General features: G+C 42.9%; 1 protein-coding gene and 1 pseudogene across 2 annotated transcripts in view; both read right to left on the bottom strand.

Annotated features, from left to right (window-relative positions):
- Positions 1–11,365, bottom strand: part of PROSER2 (proline and serine rich 2) — a 42,884-nt gene extending 31,519 nt beyond the window's left edge. For both annotated transcript variants that reach the window (XM_086334910.1, XM_086334908.1), the window contains exon 1: positions 11,249–11,365. The gene's annotated coding sequence lies outside the window, so the exon portion shown is untranslated. The remainder of the gene's footprint in view (positions 1–11,248) is intronic.
- Positions 8,676–11,853, bottom strand: LOC147361201 (uncharacterized; annotated as a pseudogene).
- Between the last annotated feature and the right edge of the window lie 4,572 nt (positions 11,854–16,425).

The raw sequence follows: 16,425 nt of genomic DNA, 5'->3' as shown, positions 1-16,425 counted from the left end.
CTTTTTTTGTGGCTGAGTAATATTATATTGTATATACATCACATCTTCTTAATGCACTCATTCCCTGATGAGTACCTGGGTTGCTTCCATGTCTTGGCTATTGTAAATAGTACTGATATGAACACAGAATTTATATTTTAAAACTCTAAAACCATTAGGGTATCCTTAAAATGGACCTTTGACCTAAAGGAAAAGTTAAACGTGTAAGAATCATTTCAGACACGTTAACCTCGTTGCGGTAATCACCCTTTATTCCTCTGTCATATTCAGAGACCAAAGCCTTGAAATTTAGGAGAAATTACTCCCAGTCAACCTAGAGATTTCAATCAAGGACAAATGTGAAGCAGGAGGGGAGAACTTTAAGCACGAATGATGATCTGATAGAAGCTTGGCAGCAATAACACCGGAAATGCTAAGCCAGTAATGCTTCCTGATATTAACACGTGACAAGTTACAGGATGCATGCACCCATGTGTACATCCACAGGTGTGACCAGGACCAACACGAAATCTCAAAATGGGCTGCCACAGAAACAGACAGCGGAAGCAAAATAAATATGTAGTAGCTATTCTTTCGGAGAAGGCAATGGCACCCCACTCCAGTACTCTTGCCTGGAAAATCCCATGGATGGAGGAGCCTGGTGGGCTGCAGTCCATGGGGTCGCTAAGAGTCGGACACAACTGAGCGACTTCACTTTCACTTTTCACTTTCATGCATTGGAGAAGGAAATGGCAACCCACTCCAGTGTTCTTGCCTGGAGAACCCCAGGGACGGGGGAGCCTGATGGGCTGCCGTCTATGGGGTCACACAGAGTCAGACACGACTGAAGCGACTTAGCAGCAGCAGCAGCAGCTATTCTTTAGTGTGGGCTCTTTCTCCATGTCAAGAAAACAAAAGCCTTGAAAAGAAAAGAATGCCTCCCAAAATACTCACTATGCAAACTAGCAAACTAAGACTAGATCCTGCACAGAACATCAAAGGAAAATCTTTCTCAGGCAGAGACTGGTAGTTGCTGGGAGAGCTGCAGGCAGAGGCTTACTTCTGTCTGGAGTTTTAAATCGTTGACGTGGTCAGTGGTTTAGCATCCTTTTCCTACGGTTTTGCTTTTTCTCTGAGTTGGGTATTTTCCTTACTTCTGAAAATGTCCTCTGTAAGAACTTAGGACCTTAAACTCTTAACTAGCACTCAAGGGTATGAAAGACAATTAAGCACTTCAAAGCCTGGCAGTTTTACTTCTCCAGAAGAATCTCCATGCTTTCATCTAGAGTTTTTTTTTTTTTTTAATTAAAAAAAAAGCTCTTACTGAAAAATGTAGAAAAACAAGGTTGGTTTCAGATCATCTCAATTGTGAATAGTTTCAACTATTAGTAGGAGGCAGTAATTAATTTTCTTAAGGCCATACGCCACATGAAAGTAATTGATTCACCTACATGTAAGCAAACACTTTCACACCAGAGGCCTCACCCAGGTAGGCTGGTTAACCTGCCCCAAGGGGAGCAGTCTTTCCACCCCAGTGTACTACCACTGAACAGAGGAGGCAGAAATCAGATCTTCCCAACACAAATCTTCACCAGAAAACAAATTTAACCAGATTTGAGTTTCGTTACTAATAACAAAAAGTAATGACCTAGGAAGAAGCAAACATAAAAGAATCAACAGGAGGAAAATCTAGCTTCATCTGATGAAATGTCTGCAAAAGTAGACACTTCAATTTTTGATATTTTTTAGCCCATTTTTTAAAAATGGAAAGAATCCACCTGCAGTGCTGGAGACTTGGGTTCAATCCCTGGGTCGGGAAGATCCCCTGGAGAAGAGAATGGCAACCCACTCCAGTATTCTCACCTGGGAAATCCCATGGGCAGAGGAGCCTAGCAAGTTGAAAGTCCAAGAGGCCACAAAGAGTTGCACACGACTGAGCAACTAAACATATGCCTACTGCATTTCTGGATTGTTTGACAAATTAAAAAAAAAGATCGAAGGAAAAATCCCAGCTTAAGTTGTTCTATTTTGGTTAAACAAGCTTGTGTGCTTCCTCTTTATTCAGCAAATGTTACCAGAGCAGCCACTGTGTGCTACTCCACGGTGCTAAAACGAACTTCTTACTTGGACATAATAAGTATGCCTTATTGCTTTATAATGCTTTTTCTTTCTCCTGAGAAGCTCAAAAAAATTCTTGGCTGAGTTTTTCATTCCTCCTCACAGCAAAAATAAAGCTGACCGAGAGCACGTTCATCCAGCTCTGGTATTTATAACACCTGGTGAGACCGGAAGCCAAGACCTGGTTTACATGTCTTATCTCAGGTTGAACAGATTTAAATCCAAACCGGAGGGGAGCAGAATTCCCGCAGGACCTCCTGCTGGGTCCATCCACTGTGTCCAGCTTTGAACCCTGTCTTCTCCAGCCTCTCTGCAAGCCCTGCGCCTGCGTCTCCAGAGGCTTCCTCCTGCCCGCACTCTTTCTGGACACCCCCTGCAATCCAGGAACAAAGCACTCAACTCCCTCCCTGTAAATCCAGGCCTGTGGGCACAGGCTCCTACCCCAGTTTTAACAGAGGGGAAAAGATAAGGGGCTTTCAGGACTTTTTCAAGAAATGGGGATAACCAATATGAAATAGGCTTCCCCGGTGGCTCAGTGGTAAAAAATCTGTCTGCAATACAGGAGTGTGTGAAAGTTGCTCAATTGTGTCTGACTCTTTGGGACCCCATGGACTATTCAGTCCATGGAATTCTTCAGGCCAGAATACTGGAGTGGGTAGCCTTTCTCTTCTCCAGGGGATCGTCCCAACTCAGAGATCAAACCCAGGTCTCCCACATTGCAGGCGGATTCTTTACCAGCTGAGCCACTAGGGAAGCCCAAGAATACTGGAGTGGGTAGCCTATCCCTTCTCCAGCGGATCTTCCTGACCCAGGAATCGAACTGGGGTCTCCTGCATTGCAGGCAGATTCTTTAACAGCTGAGCTATCAGGGAAGCAAAGCAGGAGACCTGGGTTCAGTCCCTGGGTAGGGAAGATCCTCTGGAGACGGGAATGGCTACCCACTCCAGTATTCCTGTCTGGAGAATTCCATGGACAGAGAAGCCTGGCCAGCTACGGTCCATGGGATTGCAAAGAGTCTAACGTGATGTAGTGACTCAACAACAACAACAAATATAAAATAGATAATTGGCAAGGACCTGCTGTATAGCACAGGGAACTATACTCAATATTTTGTAGTAACATAAGGGAGAAGAATCTGAAAAAGAATAGATATATGTGTATGTAGATATAACTGAATCACTTTGTTGTCCACCTGAAACTAACACAATATTGTAAATCAACTATTTGTGTGTGTGCTCAGGCATGTCCGGCTCTTTGTAACCACATGGACTGTAGCCCGCCCTCTGTCCATAGAACTCTCCAGGAAAGAATACTGGAGTGGGTTTCCATTTCCTTCTCCAGAGGATCTTCCCGAAGCAGAGATCAAACCCTTGTTTCCTTTGTCTCCTGCCTTGGCAGGCAGATTCTTTACCACCAGTGTCACCTGAATGCTTCAGTTAAAAAAAAAAAAAAACAAAAACGAAATAAAACAAAGAAATGTGTTCAACCAAATGTTTGTTGAAAAAACTGGAGGACTCTAATGAACAGTCAAGGTGATACTGATGTCAGCATTTCAAGGACTGCTTATCAAACTCTCTGGGAAAAAACTTGGCACCTTGAATGAATCAGCACTGGAATTCGATGATTACTCAAATTACTCAAAATTTGACAAAGGCCTCTTGGCTACTGAAGCTGTCAGGTTCCCCACCGCTTTGGAAAACAAGACTGACATGAGAATTAGTTAGGGAATACAGTCTTAAACACACTGTATTTTTATGTGAATTTTCAAGTTCTCGGACAACATTCTTCCAGAGCTTGAGAAGGGAAGGGTCAGATGTCTGGCCCACAGTTAGTGGATCAAATCACTGACGTAGGTCAGAAATAGCTGGGGCTTCCCTGTTGGCTCAGAGGTTAAGAATCCTTCTTGAAATGCAGGAGACATGAGTTCAATCTGTGGCCTGGGAGGATCCCTGGTGCAGCGGAGCAACTAACCCCGTGTGCTGCACCTACTGAAGCCTACGTGCCCTAGAGCCTGAGCTCCTCAACAGAAGTGGCCGCTGCAATGCGAAACCCAAGCGCTGCAATGAAGAGTAGCCCCCACTTTCCGCAACTAGAGAAAACCCTGGGCAGCAAGGAAGACCCGGCGGAGCCATAAATAAATAAATAAGAAAACAACACCATCAGTGAGAACAAAAATACAGCTGAATAGCCATGGTTAACCTAACGATTTTGGATCTGAATTGACAATTAGCACTGTAAAAAAAGGAAAGTGTTCTTGAGATGCAGTTCTCGTTGCAGTATGGCTTTAGCACCCGTTGATGTTAAAATATTTTTCCTTTTAATTAACTTCTTTTTAATTGGAGGATAATTGCTTTACAATATTGTGTTGGTTTCAGCCTTACATCAACATAAATCAGTCATAGGCATACACGTGTCCCCTCCCACTTGAACCTCTCCCCACCTCCTGGCCCATCCCACCCTTCCAGGTAGTCACGGAGCAAATTCTGCCCGGCTGTCTATTTTACATGTGGTAGTGTGTATGTTACAGTGCTACTCTCTCTCTTCGTCCTGCAAATTGTGTGGAAGGGATTTAAAACAGGTCTCTGGCTTATAAGGAAAATGAGCCCACAATTCCTGGCTCCTCAGAGTTCCGTGTGGGAGCCCTGGTGTAAAATGATCTTTTACATGCCTGGTTGGAACTATGAGTTGTTTTGTTTTTTTTTAATAAATGTTTCTCCTCAGACAATACCTCTGAAATCACAACATTCATTCACAGTAAGAATGAACAGGGAGGGAAAAAAATACACAACAGATTCACGTTGCACACACTTTACAACCTGATTGATGAAGTGAAGCTCAGCAGGAGCTCAGTCAACAAATTCACTGGGTCTCGATGCGTGTGGGGGACAAATCACATGAGGAAACCGAGGTCAGAGAGAGCTGGATTTAGGCTTCAGCTTTCCACTCTAGAGGAATGCCTTTTCAGACTTCTTCTGCACCAGAACTTCTGCTCAATATCAGACGTTTCCAGCACCATCCCCTTCTCTGTACCATCTTATCTCCTTCATCTTTCTAGCCTCCCTTCCTCAACCCTTGGCACCCCGCTCAACTTCAGGTTACTGCCTCAGTGTACGTACAAACCTCTCCTCTACTGCAGAACCTGGCCACTCATGACCCGTCCATGGTTTGTGCCCCCAAACTCAAGGCTGAACTGTTCAGCATGATGAGTAAAGCCATGGCTCACCGTTCGGACAACCCACTGTCCTGCCCTTGTTGGCCTAGCTCCAACATTACTCCTGAAAGGTCAGGGTACCTCTGACCTCTGCTTCCAAAAGACGCATGGGCCTCTGAGATCGACTCCCACTTGACACCTGCATCACTCTCACTAGATAACAAGTTTCTCGAAGGCTGGGACCATATTCACTGACATCTATCTGCACTCCCAGGTATGCCCAGCACAGAAGGAACTTGAGAGTTCATGAAAGCGCTTCGAACCCTGGGGATCTTCACAGAAAACGTCAAATGTGCCATTGTGGAAAATAGCAACTGACCAAACTCACCTGTTGAGTATACAGGAACGGAGCCATCTTTTGTCTTTCCACACAAGACAATTCCTTGAAGTGAGCTATACAAAAAGAGCTATTTTACAGACACTCAGAGAATTAGGTTTGTAGGGGAGAGCTATGGTGAAGCCTGAGTGTATCATCTCCAGTTTCAAGGTCTGAGAGCACCAGAGAAGTCACTTAGTCCTTCCCCCCAGGCTCACTATACAAAAAGAGCTATTTTACAGACACTCAGAGAATTAGGTTTGTAGGGGAGAGCTATGGTGAAGCCTGAGTGTATCATCTCCAGTTTCAAGGTCTGAGAGCACCAGAGAAGTCACTTAGTCCTTCCCCCCAGGCTCACAGACCAGGAAACTGGGGTCCACAGAGGTAAAGTGGGGAACCCGACGGTTACACAGCTATTTGGTGCTGAAACCTTTGGTGGAGAGAGTTAAGTACTGTTCTTTTTCCCGGTGCCAGGCACTATTAATTGATTTAAAAAAAAAATTACAGCAGAAACTAACGCAATGTTGTAGAGCAACTGTACTCCAATAAAAATTAATTGTAACAGTTTTTGGAACAAATGAGAAAAAGGAAGTAAAATAAAATATAATCTGCAAACATCTAAAACAGAAGCGTCTGAGGAGTGGCAGGTTTGTATCTCCAGGGACAGTTCAGTGACCAGAACATGGCAGATGCCCCAACAGCCTACAAATATTGCTGAACGAACAGACCAGGCCTTCAGATAACTAGAATAGGTAGAATGTTAAATATTTCAAAGCTAGACAACGAGGCTTCTGGGAGATGCAGCAGAAGCCGAAAAGAGAAAACGTAAAAAAAAAAAAAAAGAAGCCAAACAACAGAATGAGGGTTTGAGAAGGAACATACTATACAAACCAAGTCTTATAAAAGTAAGTACTCTTGGGACTTCCCTGGTGGTTCAGTGGTTAGGAATCTGCCTTCCGATTCTGGGAGCTCGTGCTGGATCCCTGGTCAGGGAACTAAGATCCCATATACCGCAGGGCAACTAAGCCCACGCACCACAACTAGAGAGCCCGTATGCTTCAACTAAGACTGACACAGCCAAATAAATACATAGATAAATAAATATATATTAAAAAAAAACCCTACTCTTATTCACTCGAAAGATGCTGGTGATAGAAAAGTTAATGCAAAGGAGAATCAAGTCCTTGAACAGAGTTTTCTCCAAAGAAAATCTCGAAGTGGTCACTAAGTCCATGAAAAGATGCTCATCATTATTAGTCATTAGTGAAATGCAAATCAACACCACAAAAAGACACCACTTCATGACCACTGGGGTGGCTGTAAAAACAAAAACACAGAAAACAACAAGTGTTGGTGAGCATGTGGAGAAACTGGAATCCTCAAACATTGCTAGCGGGAATGTTAAATGGTGCAGCTACTGTGGAAAACAGTTTGGAAGTTCCTTGTAACTTCACTACTCACAAACCAAAAGGTGGAAACTACCCAAATGTCCATACGCTGATAATGAATAAGTAAACTATGATATATCCATTCAGGGGAATATTACTCAGCCACAAAAAGGAATGAAGTAATGATTCATGCTACAAATGGATGAATCCTGAAAACACTGTAAGTAAAAGAAGCCAGATATACATTGTATAAGTCAACTGGTATGAAATATTCCAAAAGGCAAATCCACAGAGGCAGAAACAGGTTAGTGGCTTCCAGGGGCTGGAACAGGGGAGGAAGTAGAGACTGACTGCTTAACAGGTATGGATTTTCCTTCTGCGGTGATGAAAAAGTTCTGGAACTGGATAGTGGTGATGGTTGCAAAACATTGTGGATGTACTCCAGTTTATTGAATGTCAAGTATACTGCAGTACAGAATCTGCCCGTCATTGCAGAAGACGCAAGAGACCCAGGTTCGATCCCTGGGTGGGGAAGATCCCCTGGAGTAGGAAATGGCAACCCACGCCAGTATTCTTGCCTGGAAAATTCCATGGACAGAGGAGCCTGGAGGGCTATAGTCCTCAGAGTCACAAAGAGTCGGACACAACTAAGCAACTTCACTTTCTTTCTTTCTATATCACATCAGACAAAATAGACTTTAGGGCAAAAATCCTCACTAATGATAAAAGTAACTATGTGATAATAAAAATTCAATTCCTATTAGACAGTGTATGTCTAACAATACAAATGTACAGATGCATAGTTAGAAATTAAAATAGAAAGTTGTATTTACATATAGTCTCAGAATATTTTTTAGCTCAAATATAAGGCGCTATCAACAAAGACCCCATTACAGTGGGATCTTTCAATACACCTCTCTCAACGATTGACATGTTAAGCACACACAAAGTTAGTGAGAAATGATGAAATTAATAAAGTTCATTTACTGGAGTAGGAAATGGCAACCTGCTCCAGTATTCTTGTTTGGAAAATTCCATGGCCAGAGAAGCCTGGCAGGCTCCAGTTCATGGGGTCACAGAGTCAGACGTGACTGAGCACAGCACACAGCACAGCATTCAGTCATTACAATTGTAGGTATTAACTAATATGAAGAAAGACATATACAAAGAAACAAGCAACAACAAAAAAATAGGATTTCAATAAAGTTCATTGAACGGATATCTGTAGACCTCTACAGAACAAAATGAAAGAAAACATGTTTCTCAAACACATATAATGTGAATGTACTTAATGTCATTGATCTGTACACTCTAAAATGATAAATTCACTGTTCTATGGTTTTCACTATCAAAGAGAGAGAGAGAACCAAGTCTTGAGTGGTAGGTATTTGGAAACATCCAGTCTGAAAATACAAGTTTGTATGGAACAATCACATCGCTATTCAATAAGGCAGCATGTTCTGCCCTGCACATTTCTTTACCATAAACCTAGCACCTACTTCCTCAAAACACGATTCAAGATTAATGCTGCAGGTTTGGGAGGGGGACAACAGCATTGCTGAGAAGTGAAGCTTCAGGGTGGTTCTCTACAGAGGCTGCTATGGGGACTGCACGGTCCTGACGCCCCTGTGCTAACGTGAACAGAAGCTGAACCCACTCAGATTCAAGAGAGGAAGGCTGCAGGGCCCCAGGGGTAGAGCTGCCCAGCCCGTCGTCCTGAGAACATGCAGGCAGCGGTGAAGCCACCAACACTGCACAGAGAGGGCAGTGGAAGCTGAAAGGAAAAGCCGCCCTCTACCAGCGAAGGCGCAGGTTCTGGGATGCTCCTAGGATGTCCTGGTACCAGTGGCAGCCGATGCACTTGAACTTTTGTTCCAGAGGATGCCCTGTTCTCAGCTCTGCTCCACCCAAGCCTTTCTCCTCTCCCCCAGGCTTCAAGGCTCAGCTCTATCTCTTGGAGTTATTTGAGATGATCTTGACAATCAGCAGAGGGTGCCAACCACAGGCTCCTAAGGTGTCTGAGAGCTTTGGAACCAGGGCCAGGTGTAGCTTCAGCTTCCAATGAAGGCTTTACTCGATCTGGTTTAATCAGTTCGGGTCGAGTGGCAGTTATCTAGGTGTGCTGGTGTGTCCCATGACTAGTTCAGTGCTCAGCACATTGGAAGTGGTCAGACAAGCTTGCAAATATTGCTGAATTAATTTATGATCACCCAGTGTGTTAGTTGCTCAGTCATGACTCTAAGACTCTATGGACTGTAGCCTGCCAGGCTCCTCTGTCCATGGGATTTCCCAGGCAAGAATACTGGAGTGGGCAGCCATTCACTTCTCCAGGGTATCTTCCCAACCCAGGGATCAAACCCGGGTCTCCTGCATTGCAGGCACAGATTCTTTACCCTCTGAGCCACCAGGGAAGCCCCATGAATGCCCAGGGCCTGCACTAAAACAGGCAAATCCTGCCCACGGCCTCAAAGAGAGTCAACGTGGAGCCAAACGCCCTCATATTTTCTTAAAATCATCTTTCTCCTTTCCAGACTTCTCTAAATAATCTGATTTTGGCTTTCTGATTTCTACTAAAAGAGAAAATGTGTTACTTTTAAATTATCGGCATCCAATATCTTCAGTTCAGTTCAGTTCAGTTTGGTCGCTCAGTCATGTCCGACTCTTTGCGACCCCATGAATCGCAGCAAGCCAGGCCTCCCTGTCCATCACCAACTCCCACATGTAAAAAAACCTCTGTAGTGCTGTTACCAAGGCATATACCCAGTCCCTTAAAAATGGCCATTACAGGTCTGAGCAAGAAAATACACAAGATTCCATACATATACTGTCAAGTTTGGCAAGAGAGATTTTTGACAACTTCCACCCTTCCCACCCAATCCCAAGTAAATAGGGCATTTGTTTGTATTTCCACATTGGTCTCATAAACCAAAATACCTCCTCCACCTAGAAAAACAATCTAACATTCAGACACTGAGCTTTGAGGGCAGACTTTTTTCAGTGCATGCTAGAGCAGTAAGAATGTAGTGCTTAAAGAAAAGCATCTTTAATAAACTTAGGTTCTTCTGTGACCTTACATTTGTATCTGATTTGGTGTTTCTATAACTTCCAGAAATACAGATTAAAAAAAAAAAGTAGTTCTCAATGAAAATTAGAGCCAGAGGAACCTTCTTCCTACAGTCTCCAGCAACAGACCTGAATGTTCTACTGTATTTAGCAGGGGAAAGGCACAAAATCATTTTCCTTTCCTGTGAGTGTTCGTTTTGCACCAAGTGGGTCCTGGCAAAGAGTTAAATGTTTTCTGAGGTTAGTTCCTGCGGTTTAAAAAAAAAAAAAAAAAGGCTAGATGCTTAAATTTAGACTCCGTAAAACAATACTGGGAAACTTTCAAAGCCTTGGAGAAATACTGGAGTTTGTTTTATTGCCTTTTGTTAAATTGCACCACATCAGCCACAAAGTCTTCTCTTTTTTAATCCCTCGCGCCCCAGCTCAGGGACAGTTCCTACACGTTTCCCGCGTGACTCAGTTACCTGTTGAGGGTCAGGGGCTGGGGAGCGGGGGTGGGGACGGAAATCCACTGGTCACTTTGCACAGGACCCAAGTTTAACAGGTGGCTTCGGCCACCTCCTGCCAATATGAGACTCTCGCCCTCCTGCCTGCGGCGGAAGGGACACAGTGCCCGGGAGTTGCACAGCCGCTGCGGCTCCTCCGAGGAGGGCAGTGGGGCCAGGGCAGGAGTGTTGGGACAACCCCGGACCGCTCTGCGAGCAAAGCAAGAAACGTGCCATTGACCACCGTGCACCCCCCCGCCAGGATAGCCTCGGAGTCAGAAAACCACGCGTCCTCCCCACCGACCCCGAGCCGGGCGCACGCCTACTCCCAGGATCCCGAGGGAGGTCCCGAATTTCCTGGGTGAGAGGCCACTGGGCCGACGACAGCCCCTCGGATGGCGCCAGAGTCTTTCCAAACTTCCAAGGGACGAGATGCGAAAGAACCGAAGAACGCGCTTTAAAAGAGATCCCTACCAGGACCGCACCGGCAGCGACCCGCGGGAAGAGCAAGCCGCTGGCTCACTAGGAAAGGGGGTCGCCCTTCCCCTTGGGGCCCCACCCGAACCCCAACTTCCAGCGATCGGCTCCAAACGCCGCCGGGTTCACCGTCGTGCGGGGCGAAGGGATCCGCTGCCAGGGCGCCCTCCCGCTCTCCCACCCTGTCCCGGATAAAGAAGTCCGCACTCACCTGGCAGGAGCGCCCTCCCCGGGGACCGCAGGAGCCCACCCTGACGGCGGACCGGGAGCCGAGCGCCCGCGCCACCCGCTCGCCCGTCTGCTCGCGCGCACCTCGCGGACCATCCCCGGCCGCCCCGCCGCGCGCGCGCTCTTGCGCGCCCTCTGCCGCGCGCTCCCGGCAGGGCGCTCGCTTCCGCGCACATCCGGCTGCGCGCTCTGCGCCGCGCCGCCACGCGTGCTCGTACGCGCTCCCACCGGGGTCTTGGCTGTCCCGCTCTCCAAACTCACAGGGCGCGTGCCCGGGACATTTAAAGGGACCAGTCCCCGCGCCGGTGCTGCCAGGCTGCCGCCTCCCTCAGAGGTCGTTGGTGTCGGTGCCAGGTTTGAATTGGTCCGATCTGAGTGAACCCCTAGCCCCATCTCTGAATTACACAGGGAAACATAGGGATTTGCATTTGAAAGTCTGAATGAAACGGACCATTTTTTTCCTCCTCCTATAGTCAGCTTTAAGAGGTTATTTTATATTTAGCGATAGTAACTATCACGAATCAAATTCTTATTAGCCTCCAACAAGGCTTTTAATAGACACACATAATTTCATTAAATCCTTAGAACAGCTGCCTGATTTCTCATCCCCATTTTACAGAGGAGGAAAACGGAGGTTCAGAGAGGCGAAGAAACGCGTCCAAGAGGTTTTGACCCTATTGCGCGGTCCCGTTTCTCCTTAATCACCGTGGAAATGTCCACTGAGGTTATTAGCTGGTTGTGGAAAGCTTTTGTAAGTTGGTGGAAGTGAAATTAATGTTGGTGGAAGTTAATGGGGTGGGACAACTCTGTAAGAAGGGAGAAAGCAAGAGTTGTGGGGTTTTATTAATTGCAGGGTTTGATATATACTCAAATGGCAGATATGATAAAAACTCGTATTGCAGAGTACTTTGTACTTATCCCCATTTTACAGAAAGCTAAGGAAGGAAGTGGTTGATGGCAAAGGATGACTGAGTCGCTGGCGACACTTAGGGCTGAGCCTTAATTCCTTAGTCCTGATATCATTTCTTTGCCCTTCCCAGAAGGAGGCATCTGATTAAAGGGGAGAAAACTTTTTCACTAATAACACATTGGCCTCCTCTAACTCCCTGCGTCTTTAATTAATGTTTACAAACACTTTAATCTACACCACTTACTACTTAATTAGGCAAGTATTATTACCCCCTCTTTCTGAACCAAATCCAGAAGAGACTTAAATCCTTAATCCTCCTTAAATAATGCACCTAAGCTTTCTGTCCATGTTCTTTTTATGTCCTCTTTTGTACCATTTGTTAAACATTAATGTATTTATCATGAATTGGCTTAGTAAAAAAAAAAAATTAAATAGCCACGGGTGGGAGGTAATATAGGCAGCCTCTATCTTTCATAAATTCAGATTTTAAAAAGACATTATGATTAGTGCTTCCCAGAATTTTTCTTTTCCTCTTTACTGGTTGTTGTTTTTCTTAGCTTGGTTAAACTTTTATGATGCATATGCATATGCTTAACTTAGTTATTATAAAGTACACATTATGTTGTGCGTACAAATTAAATTTTACATGGTATCTTCTTCCAGGTGAAGAGGAACTATAAGGAGGAAGAAATTGAAGGATGATGGGATTAGGAAGGAAGAAAGGGAAAAGAAAAAGGCAAACAAAAAAAGGTGGGAAGGGAACAAGAAATGAAAATGGGAGAAATGAAAAGGGAGAAATGAGACTGAGGTTTCAACCAAGGCAGTAGGGGATGAAGCCAGCCCTGCTAACTGGGACCCAAGCCTTGTGGGAATTTCAAGCTGGCTGCCCTTCTTTGGGGCTGGTGCAGAACTGGCCAGAGCCCAGCGTGAGTACCTGAGTCCTCTGCACTCCTGTCCACGTACCTCTGGGCCAACTGAACATACCCAAAGGCGTTAGATGGTGAGAAAGGATACAAAGTGAAGTAAAAAGCAAAAAATAGATTAGGGGGGGAATTTAAAGATTGCTCTTCTTAAAAGTACTTTTTTTTTTTTTTTTTTTGTATTTAAAAGTACTTGGGTAACATCAATGGAGAAAAGAGCAAAGAAACATCTGGAGGGTTGTGGACCTGCAATTTTTACTACTTTAAAGTCCATGATACTGACAAAACTTTGCTTTCTGTTCACTTGACTTTTTACTGAATTCTTTTGAGGCTGGTCTTTGCTAAGAAAATACCAGTGATACACGGCCCCAAATATTAGACGATTATTCTTATTACCTTTGTGTAAGTTAAAAACTTTTAAGTAAACTTTTAAAATGTAAGCTAATGATTTTTCTTGTATTAAAATAAGAACTGTGTAAATTGGCTTGAGAAACTGCAATATCTGTAATGACCACTAGAGGGAGGTAGACCGGAAATGGGAAAGAACAGAAAATAAATTTCAAGAGTTTTCCTTACTAAAAAATTATAGTATTTTAGAGCTAAAAGGGGAGATATCAAAAGACATGATTCTCTCTCTCTCTCTCTCCTTTTTTTCTTTTTTTGGCCGCACCGTGCGGCTTGCAAGGATCATATTTCTCCTACCAGGATTGAACTCGGGCCTGGCAGTGGGAACACCAAATCCTAACAACTGGACCACCAGGGAATTCTTCAAAAGACATATGTTTGATTTATGCCTCTTCCATTTAGAATATGTGTAAACTTGAACTATATATTCCTTTTGAGACTCAGTTTCTTACTTGTATGATGAAGCTATTAAATCTACTTTAGGAGGCTAAAACAAAATTATTTTAAAGTTTACTTTAACAAGTAGCAGATTAAAAATGTTAAGAAAATAATGAAAGTGAAGAAAAATACAGGAAATTTCCCCATTTGTTAGTTAAACATAGTATAAATAATAAAGTGAATGTTAGCATATAGAAATAGAATGTTAATATATATTGAACGATATAGATAATAAAATGGAGTAGATAACCCAGAAAAAGACACTGGGTCAAGATAGTAAAAAAGTCAATATAGTGTAGATTTTAATATGTGATGGAGTCATCTAAAATAAATAAAAAAGGGACAGATTCTCAATAAATGGACTTAAGAAAACTAGTAATTTGAAAAAAAATCAAGTTGAGCTCATACCATTCATTATGTGTTAAAAGAAATTTAAGCTACATTAAAGAACTTTAAAACTAGGAAATTTAGGCAAATATTTACGTAACCTCAAGATGAGGGAATAAAAGAAATGAAAAAATCATAAAGGAAATGACCAGTAGACTATATTACATGAGAGTTTTAAAATTCTGATAACTAACTAAAAATATTGTAAGCAAAATTTGAAAAGAAAAAAAACTTACAAAACTATAGAAAACAAATCTGGCAATTCATTTCATCCTCAATACAAGAGCACACACACATTGATAAGAAAACTCTAATAACTAAATGGAAAAATTGTCTTAAAGAGGAAATAAAAATGATTAGTGTGTATGTCATTATATATTTTTAATTTTCAAATTTATTTATTTATTTTGGCCACACCATGAGGCTTGTGGGATCTTAGTTCACCAAACAGGGATCACAGTTGTGCCCTCAGCAATAAGGGCATGGAGTCTTAGACACTAGACCACCAGGGAATTCCCATGTAATTATATTTTAAAGTGCTTGGATTATCCAGTAATTTAAAAATAAAATAGTAAGCAATATTCACATCTATTATATTAGAAAAAAATTTAAGTCTAATATTTAGTACTGGCAGGAATGCAATGAAATGGAAAGTTTTATATACTATTGGTTGGACATAAGTTGATATAACTTTACTGGAAAAATATTTGTATACTCTGGCCTTATAATTCCATATCTAGGGATTCTATAGAAATAATCAGAGATGAGTGCAAAAATTTGTGCACTGTCTCCTTTTTCATAATGTCAAAAAATTATAAATAACCATAAAAGTCAAAAATTAGGGGAAAGTCTCAGTCGTGTCTGACTCTCTGCGAGTATGCACACATGCTCCTTAAGTAAACTATTAAACTATGCAGCTCTTAAAAATGAAGTATTTTTCATGAACACAAGAAAATACCTAAAGGGGAAAAAAGAACTTTACAAAGTTGTGTGTAAATTACTGTTTCAGCTATGGAAAGTGCATGTATATATTAAAAAACTGAGTGAATATATCAAAAGGATGACATTCTTTCTGGCGGTATTCATGTCATTCTCATTTTTAGTATTGTATATGTCCCAAATTTTCTGTTCTGGTTCTACATGACTTTTATAAATCAATATAGGTATACACATCTTTTCGAGACAATAAATGCCAATGTGCATAGCACAGAGCCTGGCTTATATCAAACAGTCAGTAAATATTTGGTAGATGATAGAAGGAAGGAATAGAAGGAGATTGATGTACTTCAAGGATGACTTGCTAGTGAAATTTCTTGATTTATAAAAAGAAACTATTCTACCAACAAGGAAATTACAACCTGGAGGGCTTTTGGTGATGATTTCAAGAAAAACTTTAAAAGATGATAATAAAGTGGTCCCATACTTCCTGAAAGCAAATAGATCATGTACTACCTTGTTCGTTTTCCAGGTCAGTATTCTGAAGGAGAAATGCATGTGGAAGAAACAAATATGGAAGAAAATGGTAAATAAATTACATCTAAATTCAAAAAAAGTCTGAAAGAGAAGCAAGGTTCTAAAAAGATTCATGGTGAAGAAGTACCGTTCATTCGAGCTTCAGGACCCGCCAAGTGACCGAGGTCCAAACAGGAAGAGAGGATGTATGGAGCCCATTCATTCTTCATCCAAAAATACTTTGTGGTTTCGTATGTGCCAAGTGTTATGAAGGAGGTGCAACAGTGAGCAGTATGGATGAGTTCCCTATCCAAGGAAAATTTATGATCCAGGAGGGTTTGGGGGATACAGACGAGACTCCAGTGATAAACTAGTTGGTCACCATCTGTCTCTTAATCCCCAAATAGAGTAGGAGTGATTCTGTAAATAAAACAACGGTAAGGTGAATGGCATCCCCCCCCCCCAGATAAGCCTGAGGACTCATGGTTGGTCTAAATTTGGCCAAACAACTTTGTTTGCTTCTCCTGTTATCTGGCTAGCTTTCGGTTTGCAGATGGAGTATGCAAAGCCAACAGGGTTTTGGAAATGACTCCAGGAACCCGTGGGTGGCTGGGGAGCCGGGGGATAGGAGAGCATTATAGAAGTTTC

Source organism: Bos grunniens, chromosome 13 (genome assembly GCF_055505025.1).
Source record: "Bos grunniens cultivar Pamir isolate PY7600 chromosome 13, Bosgru_T2T1.0, whole genome shotgun sequence".
Taxonomy (NCBI): Eukaryota; Metazoa; Chordata; class Mammalia; order Artiodactyla; family Bovidae; genus Bos; species Bos grunniens.
This window is presented reverse-complemented; position numbering and strand designations above follow the sequence as displayed.